The sequence below is a fragment of the Equus asinus genome, chromosome 23 (assembly GCF_041296235.1).
Source record: "Equus asinus isolate D_3611 breed Donkey chromosome 23, EquAss-T2T_v2, whole genome shotgun sequence".
NCBI classification, from domain to species: Eukaryota; Metazoa; Chordata; class Mammalia; order Perissodactyla; family Equidae; genus Equus; species Equus asinus.
In genome coordinates this window covers 13,866,799-13,881,757 of record NC_091812.1, presented here as the reverse complement: position 1 = coordinate 13,881,757, position 14,959 = coordinate 13,866,799, and positions in this window count along the sequence as shown.

Here is a 14,959-nt window from a genome sequence, read left to right as displayed (position 1 = left end):
CTCCTCTTTTTGCTGAGGAAGACTGGCCCTGTGCTAACATCCATGCCCATCTTCCTCTACTTTATAAGTGGGATGCCTGCCACAGCATGACTTGTCAAGCAGTGCCATGTCCGCACCCAGGACCCAAACTGGAGAACCCTGGGCCGCCAAAGCGGAATGTGCAAACTTAACTGCTGCACCACCAGGCTGGCCCCTCAGAATCTTTTAAACAGGCAGCTAAATTTTTTTATTGGGCTTTTTTCATTAGCCTTTTACAACAAATCTTTCAATGAAGCTATTTTGGAATTTTGAAGCCTTTTGGAAGCTTCCACATATCAATTAAAATAGGTATCCCATTCTGTTTAATTTGGGAACTCTTCCTTTTAAGTGTACTTCTTAAATGATCTTATCTAGTTGAAGTGTTCCTTCTAACCGCCCTTGTAATTTCCCGAGTGCCAGCAGCAGCTGGGCAGGACCGTTGGCCATGAATGGAGTTCAGCCCACATTGCTGTCCAGCCATATCTGGCTGCAAATGGGCTGCAACTCACATTTCTGTCTGGCCGTATTTTGGAGCCTCCAACCTGATAGCTACCAAACCAAGCTCCCAGAACACAAAACTTTTAGGTTGTCTTTAGTAAGATTTTGCCATTTTTGTAGTTATTTACAGCTCCCAGGATCACAGTCCTTAGATATAAAATAAGCAGCTGTGCTGGAAGGCGGCATACTCCACTCCTTGGATTTTAAGGATCCCGTTTTTTACTTAAGATAAAATGTTATTCACCCAGGGCCTCACACTGGACCCGGTCCAGCTGAAATCGGACCCAGTCCAGTTTTTAAGTTGGGCATAGTCCCACTCCAGCCGGTAACCACTACCAATTCCCAGTGTTGAATTGGGCACCTGGGAAAGGGTTGAACCAGCCAACCTCAACAAACAGGGACTGCAGACTGATTCCAAACAAGGAGGGGATTGCAGCTGCCACCAGCGGTTCCCGGCATGGAATCTGGGGTTCTGGGGACACCAAGGGCTGGGTTTCTAAACAAATGGGGAACTGACAGGAAAGCCAATTTGACTGGGAGCTCAACTCAAAGAGAGTGGAGCTCAGAACCAAGGGAAACTTAGCTATGGCCTTTGGAAATGATGAGAAAGGCAGTGAAGTCACGAAGAGGTTCTTGGGTTCTACATCTGTGTTTCTCCTCAGCCCCAAATGCCATTAAAAGCTCACTTTGGATCCTGTCACTGCTGCTAAATCTGTTAAATAACAAAAATTCAACCAAGTAAATTTTAAAGATCTGATTGGCTTTGTTGAATGATTCATGAATTGGGCAGCATCACATCCAGCAAGTAGAGAGGAGCTCCAAAGGGCTACAGAAAGGGAAAGAGTTTTAAAGGCAAGAAGAGGAAATCATAAACAAAAGATTATTTCAGGCTTTGTTAACCTACCTAAGGGGGACTGAAGGGGTTTACGTGGCAGATTACCTCGTGAATAGAAAGCATTGCTTCCTTGGTGCTGACCAGAAAATTCCACACTGACCTTCCTGGGGTTGTAACTGCAGTTAGGTTAGTCTTGGTTTGCTGTCAGGGGGCAAATGACTCCATTTTGGGCCTGTTGTTTCTTTTTAACAACACGCATGCCCTGATAGATGTTATTGCTCTCATTTTATCCGTGAGGAATCCCTCACTTGCCAGGTCAAGGCAGTTATCCCATGTGTTACAGTGAGGGTTTGGAAGCCCATGGCTCTTTTCTTGGGGCCAGCACCATTCTTCACAGATTGAGAACAGAGTTTGAAGGGCTTTCTTCGGGTAGGCGGGTTTCTGAAGTTGAATAACCTCTATAGTTGTGTAAATGTCATAAGTTCTGATTAATTTTTTTTGGACATCAGACCAGATGCTAACACTGTGGATTTTTAAAACAATGTTCCTGAAGTTAATTTGATTTTTTGGTTATGTATACTTTCTCCCACAAAAAAATAAAAATAAATAGAGGGGGCCAGCCCCATGGCCGAGTGGTTAAGCTCACGTGCTGTGCTTCGACAGCCCAGGGTTCACTGGTTCAGATTCTGGGTGTGGACATGACATGGCTCACCAAGCCATGCTGAGGCCACGTCCCGCATAGTACAGCCAGAAGGACCTACAACTAGAATATACAACTATGTACTGAGGGGCTTTGGGAGAAGAAGAAGAAGGAAAAAAAATAATAAATGGAATGCTGTGGTGGAGGTCTGGGAGAGAATGGGGAGAATTCTGGTTATTTTGAGTCTTGTGATCACAGTATGACTGAGGATGCTTTCACCCCAAAGCCAAAGAGGCCTGTGCCTAGGGGACTGAGTGAGCAGTACCAAACTCCTGCTCTCACATTAGCTTTTGAAAAATGCTGCAGCGTTTGACACACGGTGGAATATTCAGTATGCCAATGGAGTAGAATTTTGTAATCTGGGAGAAATGGAAAATGATACATGAAGATCAGTACATTTACACTCTCCTTGGCTAAATGCTTCTACCAAGACTCCACGAATGCACATGCTCATGTACATCCTTATTATTAGCTTCTTAAATCTAGGTCTTATTTTGTGATAGTTGCTTTTACTTCAAAGATTCTTCTTTTTTTTTAAAGATTTTATTTTATTTTTCCTTTTTCTCCCAAAAGCCCCCTGGTACGTGGTTGTATATCCTTAGTTGTGGGTCCTTCTAGTTGTGGCATGTGGGATGCTGCCTCAGCGTGGCTTGATGAGTGGTGCCATGTTGGCGCCCAGGATTTGAACTGGTGAAACCCTGGGCCGCCGCAGCGGAGCATGTGAACTTAACCACTCGGCCACGGGGCCAGCCCCTACCTCAAAGATTCTGGAGTAAGAAATTTTTCTTTCTCTTTGGTTTTATCCCAAAAATTTAAATAAAAAGCAGAAATATATATATTTTTATATATAATAAATATAATTAAATATATAGAAATATTATATATATAAAAGGAAGTTCCCCTGCGCCCTCACACTCCAGTCCTACCCTCATAACCTCCTTTAAGAGTATGTATTTAGATAAAAAGACAAATTTAAAAAAATAAATTGGTTCATACTGGGTATGTTGTTCTGCGAACTGTTTTTTCACATAATACTGCATCTTGAAAATTTTCCTTGTCAGTCCTTATGGCCAACTTCATTCTCTGTACTGGCTGCATAGGTTTCGCTGTATGTTTTCCATAATTTATTTTCCTCTGGATGGACACAGGTTGTGTTGGGGCGAGTGGGTACTATTACAAGCAATGCTGCAATGAATACCCTAACACATGTGTATCCACAGGAGATGGAATTGCTGGATCAAAGGGTATTCACCCTTAAATGTTGACAATACCAACAATGTTTTAGGGTATATTTTTTCCCCATACCCTTAAAATCACTGGATATAATCAATATTTTTAAGTTTGAGGGTAAAAAATGATATCTCACTGTTATTTTTATTGCATTTCTTTGACCACTATTGAAGCTGAGCAGATTATCAAGTACTCATTAGATGTTTTCAGCATATTTTCAAAGAATTTCTTATTCATGTCCTTTGCTCATATCTCTATTTGTTTTCATTTCCTTTTAGATTGGTGGGAGCTGTTTATATATTATGGATATCAGCCCTCAACCTTTGCTGAAATTACCTATCTATTCTTCTCTCATATTATTCTATTCATGGTGTTATAAAAGTTTTATGTGTTTTAATGTTAAATCAATTTTACCAATCTTTTTTTTAAGGCTTCTAGGTGTTGTATCTTATTTTTCCCATCCCAATATTTTAAAAGTATTCTTTATCTTCTCCTGTTTCTTTTAGAGATGTTATTATGTTTAGCTCTTTAATCTATCTGGAATTTATTTGGAGGATATAGGATAAAGTGGGGATCTATTTTTTTATGATATAGCTCATCTTTTCCCCATCAATTTGAAATGCTACCCTCTTATATGTACAGCTCTCATATGTACTGTGGCCTGATTCTAGTCTCTATTTTTTTTTTTTAAAGATTGGCACCTGAGCTAACATCTGTTGCCAATCTTCTTTTTTTCCCCTTCTTCTTCTTCTCCCCAAAGTCCCCCAATACATAGTTGTATATTCTAGTTGTAGGTCCTTCTGGTAGTGCTATGTGGGATGCTGCCCCAGCATGGCTCTGTGAGCTGTGCTTTCTATGTCCACACCCAGGATCCAAACTGGCAAAACCCTAGGCTGCCGAAGTGGAGTGTGCAAACCCAACCACTCAGCCATGGGGCCGGCCCCTCTATTCTTTGTTGTTTATCTTTTTTGTCTATTTCTACGTCTATGTACACTATTTTGATTATAGTAGCTTTATAGTATGGATAGGTGTCAAGTGGGGTAAGTTCCTCTTCACTGTTTTTCTTTTCCAAACATATTTTTATAGTATAGCTATCACCACCTTAAACCAGACATCAAACTTTGCCTCGCTAGAGAGTGAGCCAAAAAGACATTATGTGTCTCTTGATGAACACAGTATCACCAATAGAATAGTAGAGCCAAAATGTTTACCCTGAATCTAATCAAGTCTTGAGATCTGACTTAAGTTTACAGGAAATAAGGGGAGTATAGGGACAAGTTAAATGACTGATAAACAAATGACAAGCAATAAGATATACTGGAGTATATGAGGAAGCCATTTGGTGTAAAACTAATTCGGCCTGACCTTGTTTTTCCAAAAGGGCCTGATGTGGCAGTTGAGCATGCTTTGAGCATTTGCTGTGTCCCAAAGACAAGAACAAATGGCCTTAAGATAAAGATGCAACTTCCCCTACATTGGCATTTCCTTGAGGATAAGCATCTCTCCCTAGGCTAGGAACTGATTGCTGCACCCACTCTGCTGTGTCCATCCAGACAGCAGACCTGCTACCCTGCTGCATGAATAGCTGTGCAATCTCATGACTATTGCGAGAGGGTCATGCCCATCACATGTGATGCATGCTCTTTGTTGTAAGACAGTATATAACCACTCTGTACACCGCACCTCTTGGGTGCCCTTCCTTCCTTGGGGAAGGAAGGCCTCCAGCTACCCCTCAGATCTGGCTCATAATAAACTCATCCCAATTTTGATTTCATCAACATGACTTATAAGCAAACAACCTAACAGGTCCCTAATGCAGGGCTTTCTACAAACTCTGTCTCTTCAACAAGTAAATCTTGTGGAAAAAAACTAGGGTGAAGGGAGCTGTGATAAATGAAAAGAGCCTTAAGAGGCATAACAACCAAATGCAATGCATAGTCTCTGGTCTGAACAAACGAGCTATAAACAACATGTTTAGGACAACTGGACACACTTGAATATGGACTGGGTTTTAGGTGATATTAGGGAAATACTGGTAAGTGTTTTGGGTCTGATAAGAGTAATGTGGTTATGTAGGAGAATGGCTTTATTCTGATACTATGGACTGAATTATGTCCCCCCAAAATTCATATGTTGGAGCCCTAACCCTCCACCCCTCACCCCCAAGATGATGGTGTTTTAGATGGACCTTTGGTAGATAATTAGATTTAGATGAGGTCATGAAGGTGCAGCCCTCATGTTGTGATTAGCATCCTTGTAAGAAGAGGAAGGGAGAGAGCTGTCTCCCCACCATCTGAGGACAGAGCTAGAAGACAGCTGTCTGCAAGCCAGGAAGAGAGCCCTCACCAGGAGCCAATCAGCCAGCACCTTCATCTTGGACTCCCAGCCTCTATAACTGTGAGAAATAAAAGTCTGTTTTTTAAACTACTCAGTCTATGGTTATTTTGTTATAGCATCCCAAACTGACTATACATCTAGGAAGATGCATTCTGAGGAATTTATGATAAAGTATTAGAGTGTAAGACTTTAAAATGGTTCAGTAAATCTACCCTCTATATCTCATTCTGTCTATGAATGAAACAACTGTGGCAAAGTATTATGAATTGTTGGATTCTGATAATGGTTATTTGTTTTTTCATTGTCTCTACTTTTTTCAGTGTTTGAAATTTTTCATAATTGAAGTACATTTTTTTCTGTATTCTTACATCTTTTTAAATTCTGTGATTTTGCCTCAGGTAGCATTCAATTTCTAGATTAACTTGAGGAAAATGTATGTATTTACAATGTTGAATTTCCTTAAATGTTGAATTTCTGCGAAAGAAAAGGTGTATCTTTCGATCTGTGTCTGTCTTCCGTCCTCCGGTGAATGCGCCGTCGCAGGTGTCCTGTGAGGCAGTTCATGGCTTTGCTGCAGTTGTGAACGGGCCTTTCTTCTCCAGTACGGTTTCTAACTGGTCATTGCTGGTGGGCAGGGAAGCTATTGATTTTGTGTATTTTTTTTGTATCCTACCATTGTTTCTAGAAGGTACAGCCTTTATCCATGCTAAGGAATGCAAACTTTTTTTCATTAAACATAGATTTCTCAGCTTCTTTCGTTCATAGGGAGATAGTATTTTAAATTATTGTCCATACTAATTTCTGTCCCTCCTCCTGGCTTCTCACAAGGTCCAGAGACCCACTGGTACAAAAGAAATTACATCTGTTACAGTCTGACCAAAGAGCAGAATCCACTGCATCTGGGACACTTTTATTTACACTAAGGCCCCAAAGTATTTTGCAGTTAAACTCTCTTCTTTATGTCAGTCGCGATTTGGGGGCAGTGCAGTCTCTCAGCACCTTGTTTTTGTGTTTGTGAAGGAGGTCCAATGAGGCTATGGTAAGATTGTGATGTCAGCTGCAGACCTTTCCGGCTGTGTTTACTTCCTGTGGGCTTTCCGGCTGTGTTTACTTCCTGTGGGCTTTCCGGCTGTGTTTACTTCCTGTGGGCTTTTTAGCAGTTCAGGTGTAATTAACATACAATAAAAGCAAAGGTCTTAGCTTAGGTGTTAGTGCAATGAGTTTTAAAATTATATACACCTGTGTAACCACTACCCAAGGCAAGGTATGGAATCCACAGGCCTTTTAGAAAGACCATCCATGCTAATTTGAGCATGGTTCCCCGTCTTACGCCCTTATCCAGACCATCCCCCTTGCCGCTCCAATCCATTCCCCACCCCTCCTTGCCCCTGCTTGCTACCTTCCATCTTGTCTCTGACACCCCTTTGGCACCATGGAGCTCAGCTTCTGAAACTTCCCTTCCACTCTCTCACCATGACTAAGTTGGATGGGTCTGCCGGTTGCAGCCTCTGTCCTCTTCTTCAGACAGGACTTGGCTGCTCTCCCTTGGGCTATGCCAAACCTGAGAGCCAAGGTGTCCCTGCCTTTCGCCCCAGCTGCCAGGCCAGCCCCACCAGGCCTCCTCCCACTGGGGCTTGGTGGTGGTAGGACAGATGGTGCCCCAGGTAGTAATCAGTAGAGATAATCAGGTAATGTGAAGTAGCTAATAGCCTCCTTCACCTTGACTGCACTCATTTTTCTTTCCAATTGTTACAGGATGAGAAAGACATCCTTGTCTGATTCTGCCCTTATCCACACAGTTAGAAGTAAATTAAAAGCATCAATTTCAAGTTACTTCTGTAGTTGCAGAAGTTTAAAAGCAATTTATTCTTTATCTTCTGTTGTGGCTGGGAAGAAAATTCCCTGCAAAGACTTTTCTGCCTTTGGAAGAGAACTACCTACCAATTCCAATATATTGGGTGATTTTTCTGTATTTTGTTACAAATTTCCCCATCTATGAGGAAATCCTAGCCTAGTCTTGGTTCTCCACTCTCACCCATGATTTTTCAGAGGAGTGGGGAGCAAAAGAGTAAAATGCACAAACCTACAGTTTTAAGTTCTTATATAGTGGGAGGTTTTCCTCATTCATGGTTGCTTTTTCCTCTTCAACGATACCAGAGCCCAGGATGACAGTTTGCCCCATTCTGGGTAATTCATGAACTTTGATCACTGAGTTCATTAAGGTGTCGCCTGCCTGGTTTTTCCACTATAAGGGTATAATTTTTCCCTTTGTGGTTAATAATAATTTGTGGGGAGATGCTTTAAGACCATAAACTTTCACCTAATGTGCACATTGATGACTCTGAATCAGATGTTACTAAATGATGCAGGCTGCTGATTTTCCAATGTCCTCTACATTTATTAATTGGTGTTTTATAGAAAGAGGAGCTTTCTTTTCTCTCCCTCTTCTGTTTGTTACATTTGTACTTTTGCATATAGGTGGATGGTTGGATAGATTATGGGTTATTCACTGCTTGTTTTTGACAATGGGTTCTAATCCTTTACTGTCTTTATGTAGTTTGATGCTCAAATTGTCCCACATTCGACTAGTGGGTGGTGCTTCATACTAGCTTGTCTACCTTTTGACATGTCCCCATCGATGTTTTAGTACTTTCTTACTCTCTGGCACAAGATATTCCGGGTTTAACTTGTCCTTCCCCTGAGCCGGCCCTGGAGTCAGCCGGTCCTCCACGAAGGCCAGTTCCCTTCGTTGGGTCATGGTACTTAGAAAGCATACAAGGCCTCCGTGAGCTGGCTCCCACCTCCTCTACCACATCTCCTCCTGCGATTCCTTCACGGACTCACGTGGTCAGCCACCTGCCCTCCCAGGATCCCCAAAGTGCCTACTCCTCCACACTCCTCTCGTCCTTGCTGTGGCCTCTTCCTGGATGCCCTTACCGCTGCTTTTCTGTGTGACTACTCCTTACTCTATTTCATAACTATTCAAGTATGAGCTGATGTGTGGTCTTCTCTGACCGCCTCAGAACCCTACCCTGGTTTGCACTCCTTGAAGCACTTCCTTGTAACTCCTCTCACATGTAGAAAAATGGCATCTCGTTGTTTTAATTTACATTTACCTGATTACAAATGTTATTGAGCATACAGCAGTCCCCCTTTATCCATGGTTTCCCTTTCTGCAGTTTCAGTTACCTGTGGTCAACTGCAGTCTGAAAATACTAAATGGAAAATTCCAGAAATGAACAATTCATAAGTTTTAAAGTGTGCACTGTTCTGAGTAGTGTGATGAAGTCTCAACCATCCTGCTCCATCCCTCCCAGGATGTGAATCATCCCTTTGTCCAGCAGTGTATATGCTACTCCACCATTAGTCATTCCGTAGCTGTGTTGCTTATCAGACTGACTGTCACAGTACGCCAGTATCACTTTCTTGTGTTCAAGTAACCCTTATTTGACTTAATAATGGCCCCAAAGCACAAGAGTAGCGATGCTGGCAATCTGGACGTGCCAAAGAGAAGTCACAAAGTGGTCCCTTTAAGTGAAAGGTGAAAGTTCTCAACTTTATGAGGAAAGAAAAAAATTGTATACTGGGGTTGCTAAGATCTTCAGTAACTTTTATTACAGCATATTGTTAGAATTGTTCTATTTTATTATTAATTATTGCGAATCTCTTACTGTGCCCAATTTATAAATTAAACTTTCTCATAGGTGTGTATGTATAGGAAAAAACATGGTATATATAGGGTTCAGCACTATCCACGGTTTCGGACATCCACTAGGGGTCTTGAAACATAAACCTCGTGGATAAGGGGGGACACCTATATTTTCTTTGTGTGTGGGAAACAGAAAAAAATACTGTTATTATTTTCAAGATAACATGAGAACTGGAATTATAAAGCAATGAGGTTGATATTCTTTGTTGCACTGTATTTTAGTTGAATCTTCTAAAACCAATTATGTAGCATCAAACAAGGTAGAGAAGGTTATAGTGCAATGACAATTTGGATTATTATTACTGATAAAAATAACTGTATTTATTTATTAAATGGATAATACATCCACAGCATTCAAAATTCAGAAAGTACAAAGCAATAGTAAAGAATTTCCATCTCACTAATGTCCCCAAATCACCCAGTTGCCTTCCTACAGGTAAAGAATGTTTTCAGTGTTTATGTATCCAGATACAGTCTGTGCATATGCAAGTATACATGTTATTTATTTATTTTTTTGAGGAAGATTAGCCCTGAGCTAACTGCTGCCAATCCTCTTTTTTCTGAGGAAGACTGACCCTGAGCTAACATCCATGCCCATCTTCCTCCACTTTATTTGTGGGACACCTACCACAGCATGGCTTGCCAAGCGGTGCCATGTCCGCACCTGGGATCCGAACCAGCAAACCCCGGGCTGCCGAAGCGGAACGTGCAAACTGAAGTGCTGTGCCACCGGGCCGGCCCCCATATGTTATTATATATACCCTGTGTGTGGTTCAGTTCTATATTTCAAAACAAAATGACCTTTAAAAAGTTACAAAAAACAAAAACCCTTACAAACAGAATGACTTTTACAATTTTTAATGGAGATATGTGTGATTACACTGCAACCCATAGGTTCCAAGTCACATTGGAATAATTTCTCAACATTAGGAAATGGTTACACTTGGTTTCCTAAAAAAAGTGGCAGAAAGATGCTTAAATTGTTTATCTGTGGTCACAAATCTGTCTACCAGAATGTCTCTGGTACTATATCTTATTTTCCTAATTACACGACATACATGGATCATTGTTTCCAATACATTTTTTTATTGGGTTATAATTGACTTTTAACATTATCTTGGTTTCAGGTGTACAATATAATGATTCAATATTGTATATATTGTGAAATGAGCACCACAATAAGTCAAGTTAACATCTGTCACCATAGATAGCTACAAAAATTTTTCTTCCTGTGATGAGAACTTTCAAGATCCATCTCCTAGCTACTTTCAAATATGCAATACAGTATTATTAACTACAGTCACTATGCTGTACATTACATCCCCATGATTTATTCATTTTATGACTTGAAATTTGTATAATTTGACCCCCTTCACCCATTTCAGGCAACCAACAATCTGTTCTCTATATCCATGAGCTATTTTTTTCTTATTATTGTTTAATGTTTTGCTTTATTTTGATTTTAGATTCCACATGTAAATGAGATCATATAGTATTTTTTTCGTTTGACTTATTTCACTTAGAATAATGCTCTCAAGGTCCATCCATGTTGTCACAAATGGCAAGATTTTCTTCATTTTTATGGCCCAATAATATTCCATTGTATGTATATATATATATATACACTCACCACATTATTTATCCATTCATCCATCAGTGAGCACTTAGGTTGCTTCCATATCTTGGCTGTTGTAAATAATGCTGCAATGAACATGGGGGTGCAGATATCTTTTTGACTTAGTGTTTTCATTTCCTTCAGATAAATACCTACAAGTGGAATTGCTGGATCATACGGTAGTTCTATGTTTAATTTTTTGAGAACCTGCCATATTGTTTTTCTTAGTGGCTGCACCATCTTACATTCCCACCAGCTGTGCACAAGGGTTCCCTTTTGTCCACATCCTCGCCAACATTCAATATCTCTTGTTTTTTTGATAATAGCCATTCTGACAGGTGAGGTGATAACTAATTGTGGTTTTGATTTGCATTTCCCTTATGATTAGTGATGTGGAGCATCTTTTTATGTACCTGTTGGCCATTTGTATGTCTTCTTTGGAAAATGTCTGCAATACATTTTTGAAAGCATTTGCTTTTGCTGTTTTCCTCTTGTGTGGAAAACAGAATATTTTCACAGGAAGCCTTCATCCTTGCCAATATAGACACAAGCAACAAAATATCAAAATCTGAGCTTTCACTCTAGAAAAATGGAGAGGAAAATGCACTGGTTTAAGCAGAAAGAAGGATGAATGTTGTGCTTATGAGAGATATATACATGTTGCTTGGAAATATGAAGCTATTCTTTATTTACGTCAAGTCAGCAAATCCATTCACATACAGCATTTTAAGTCCTTAGGAGTCAAAATCTGGAAATGTCAGTGATTACAGGCTGCTCTCAGAGTGAAGGTAAATAACAGGGCCAGAATGATTCCTAAAGAAACCTTAAAAATGTTCTGAATGCTTACCTATTTTTAAAAATGGCTTTGTAAGAAGATTGGCATAATATTTAAAATAATTTTCTAGAAACAAGTTTTACTTCCATAAGAGCTTTGATCAAATACCTCATCAGGAGGAATAAGGCTAATTACATGTATGGTTCTTGTGAGCTGCTTTTAAAAAGCCACGTGCAAGCCTTCTTCAAGCACTCCAGTCTCCAGCAATCCCCTCCAAGAGCTTCTTCAAACTACTGCGAGGTTCACTGAGCCCTACAGAGGGCTGTTTATCATTTACTCCCCTATTTTGTTAGTCGCCTTGATGTCCTTCCTGCCCTCATCAAATATATTTGAAATGATTAAAGGCAGAAATTCTGCTGTGTCTCTCCTTTAAATCTCCCGTGGTACCTAGCACATTATAGGCACTCGAAAACAGCATTTCCTTGGTTATCAGACCACATTCCCTGTAAGGCAGTAGCGCAGCACAGATCCCAAACAAGAAAGGCACCCCTGCATTATCATTCTAGGTGGGAACTGAAACTACATGATCTAAAGGTATAGAAATTGCTTTCCACTTCTCATATGTATAAATGTAGAATTGCTGACAGTCCTCTCTTTTGACATTTAGGGTGTAAAGGCAATTTTTGTGTAATAATGTACAAACCAATTAATACACCTACAAAACAGGCTATGGTATACATATATCATACATCAGTGTGTGTAAATATATATACACACACACATATATTTAATTTCCTAAAGTGCTATACACCATTTAAGAATACAAAAGGTATGAAGAATGACAGAAAAGATACTCATGTACCCATTATCCCACTTAAGAAATGAAATGTTGCCAACTCAGCCAAAGCCCCCTGGTCTGTGCCACTCTAATCACGTCCACCTTCATCCCCAGAGATATTCATTATCCTTAATTTGCTCTTTATCATTGCCTTACATTTCTCTAAAACTGTAACACATATGTAGGTATCCTTAAGTAATATATGAGTTTTAAAATCTGTACACCACAATTTACTCATCATTCTCCTGATGATGGACATTAAGGACGTCTCCAGTTTAAAGCTGCTACAAACCATGCTGCTGTAGGTGTTCTTGAGCGATTTCACCTGGTTTATACAAGACTGAATCTACAGCTGTAATCTTTTCAATTTTTCTAGGTATTGCAAATTGTTCTCCAAATTGTCTTTCCAATTTATCCTCTCTACCTCAAACTAAAAATCTTCACAACAATGGAAACCATCCACAAAATGAAAAAGCAGCCTACAGAATGGGAGAAAATTACAAATCATGTATCTGATAAGGGGTCAATATCCAAAATACATAAAGAACACATAAAACTCAATAGCAAAACAACAAACAATCTGACTTCAAAATGGGCAGAGGATCCAAATAGACATTCGTCCAAAGAATATATACAAATGGCCAACAGGTACATGAAAAGGTGCCCACATCTCTAATCATCAGGGAAATGCAAATCAAAACCACAATGAGTTATCACCTCACACGTTCGAAAATGGCTGTTATCGAAAAGACAAGAAATAAGTGTTGGCGAGGATGTGGATAAAAGGCAACCCTTGTGCACAGTTGGTGGGAATGTAAGATGGTGCAGCCACTATGGAAAACAGTATGAAGGGTCCTCAAAAAATTAAAACTAGAACTACCATATGATCCAGCAGTTCCACTTCTGAATATTTATGCTAAGGAAATGAAAACACTAAGTCAAAAAGATACCTGCACCCCCATGTGCACTGCAGCATTATTTACAACAGCAAAGAGTTGGAAGCAACCTAAGTGACCATTGGCAGACAAATGGATAAAGAAGATGTGGTAAATACATATAATACAATATATATTCATATATATATATATACATATAATGCAATCTTGCCATTTGCAACAACATGGATGGGCCTTGAGAGCATTACTCTAAGTGAAGTAAGTCAGACAAAGACAAATACCATATGATCTCACTTAGATGCGGAATCTAAAAAAGAAGAAAACCCCCAAACTCATAGAAAACAGATTCTTGGTTGCCAGAGGTGGGGGATGGGCGGTGGGCAAAATGGGTGAAGGTGGTCAAAAGGTAAAAACTTCCAGTTATAAAATAAATAAGTCACAGGGATTTAACGTACAACATAGTGACCACAGATGATAATACTGTATTGTGTATTTGAGAGTTGCTAAGAGTAAATCTTAAAGGTTCTCATCACAAGAAAAAAACTTGTAACTATGTGCAGTGATGGATGTTAACTAGACATAGCGTGGTGATGATTTTGTAATATATACATATATTGAATTACTATGTTGCATACCTGAAACTAATATAATGTTATATGTCAATTATATCTCAATAAAAAAAACTACACTCACTGTCAGTGCATGAGAGTACCATGACTCTATGTGCTCAACAACACTTGTTATTGTCATACTTCTTATTTTTTGCAAAATTCCTGATACTACTTTATGTAGTATCTCATTGTGGTTTTAATTTTCAAGTCTTTAATTACTAGTGAGATTGGACATATTTTCGTGTGTTTATTAGCCACTTATGAGTTTTTTTCCCTCTGAATTGGTGGTCATATAGTAAGAAATTTGATCTTTCCCAAAAAGAGATCTGGCCTTTGCCCTCAGCTTCTTACAGATTTGTCTAAGCCCTTGGAATGTTGTGCCTGATAGGAGTGTCTTTATTTGCTTGGAGGCCCAGGGTCATACCGGGTAGACTAATAATGTGGTTAACAGTGTAACTGATGGTAGGAGCTTTGAGTAATGCTGTATTAACTTAACCTGCAGGGGGCTGGAGACGAAGGCCAGCCGTATGGACAGTTGACCATGGGGCCCCAACAAAGACTGTGGACACCAAGGCTTGGATGAGCTTCCCTGGTTGGCAATGTTCCATGCATATATATGGTCCCTCATTGATGCTGGGAAAGTAATGCTGTCCTGAGTCCAAGGGGAGAGGGCAACTAGAAGCTCCGAATTTGGTACTTTCCTGGACTAGGCCTGATGTGCTTTTCCCCAAGGCTCATTTTAATCTTTTAAAGATCTTAAAGTCCTATTGATTTCAATCCTTTATCTGTGATAAACTGTGAGTATAACAGCTTTCACTGAGTTCTGTGAGTCCTTTCAGGGAATTGTCAAACCTGAGTGTGGTCTGGGGAAGCCCCTGAGCTGGCAGTTGGTGTCAG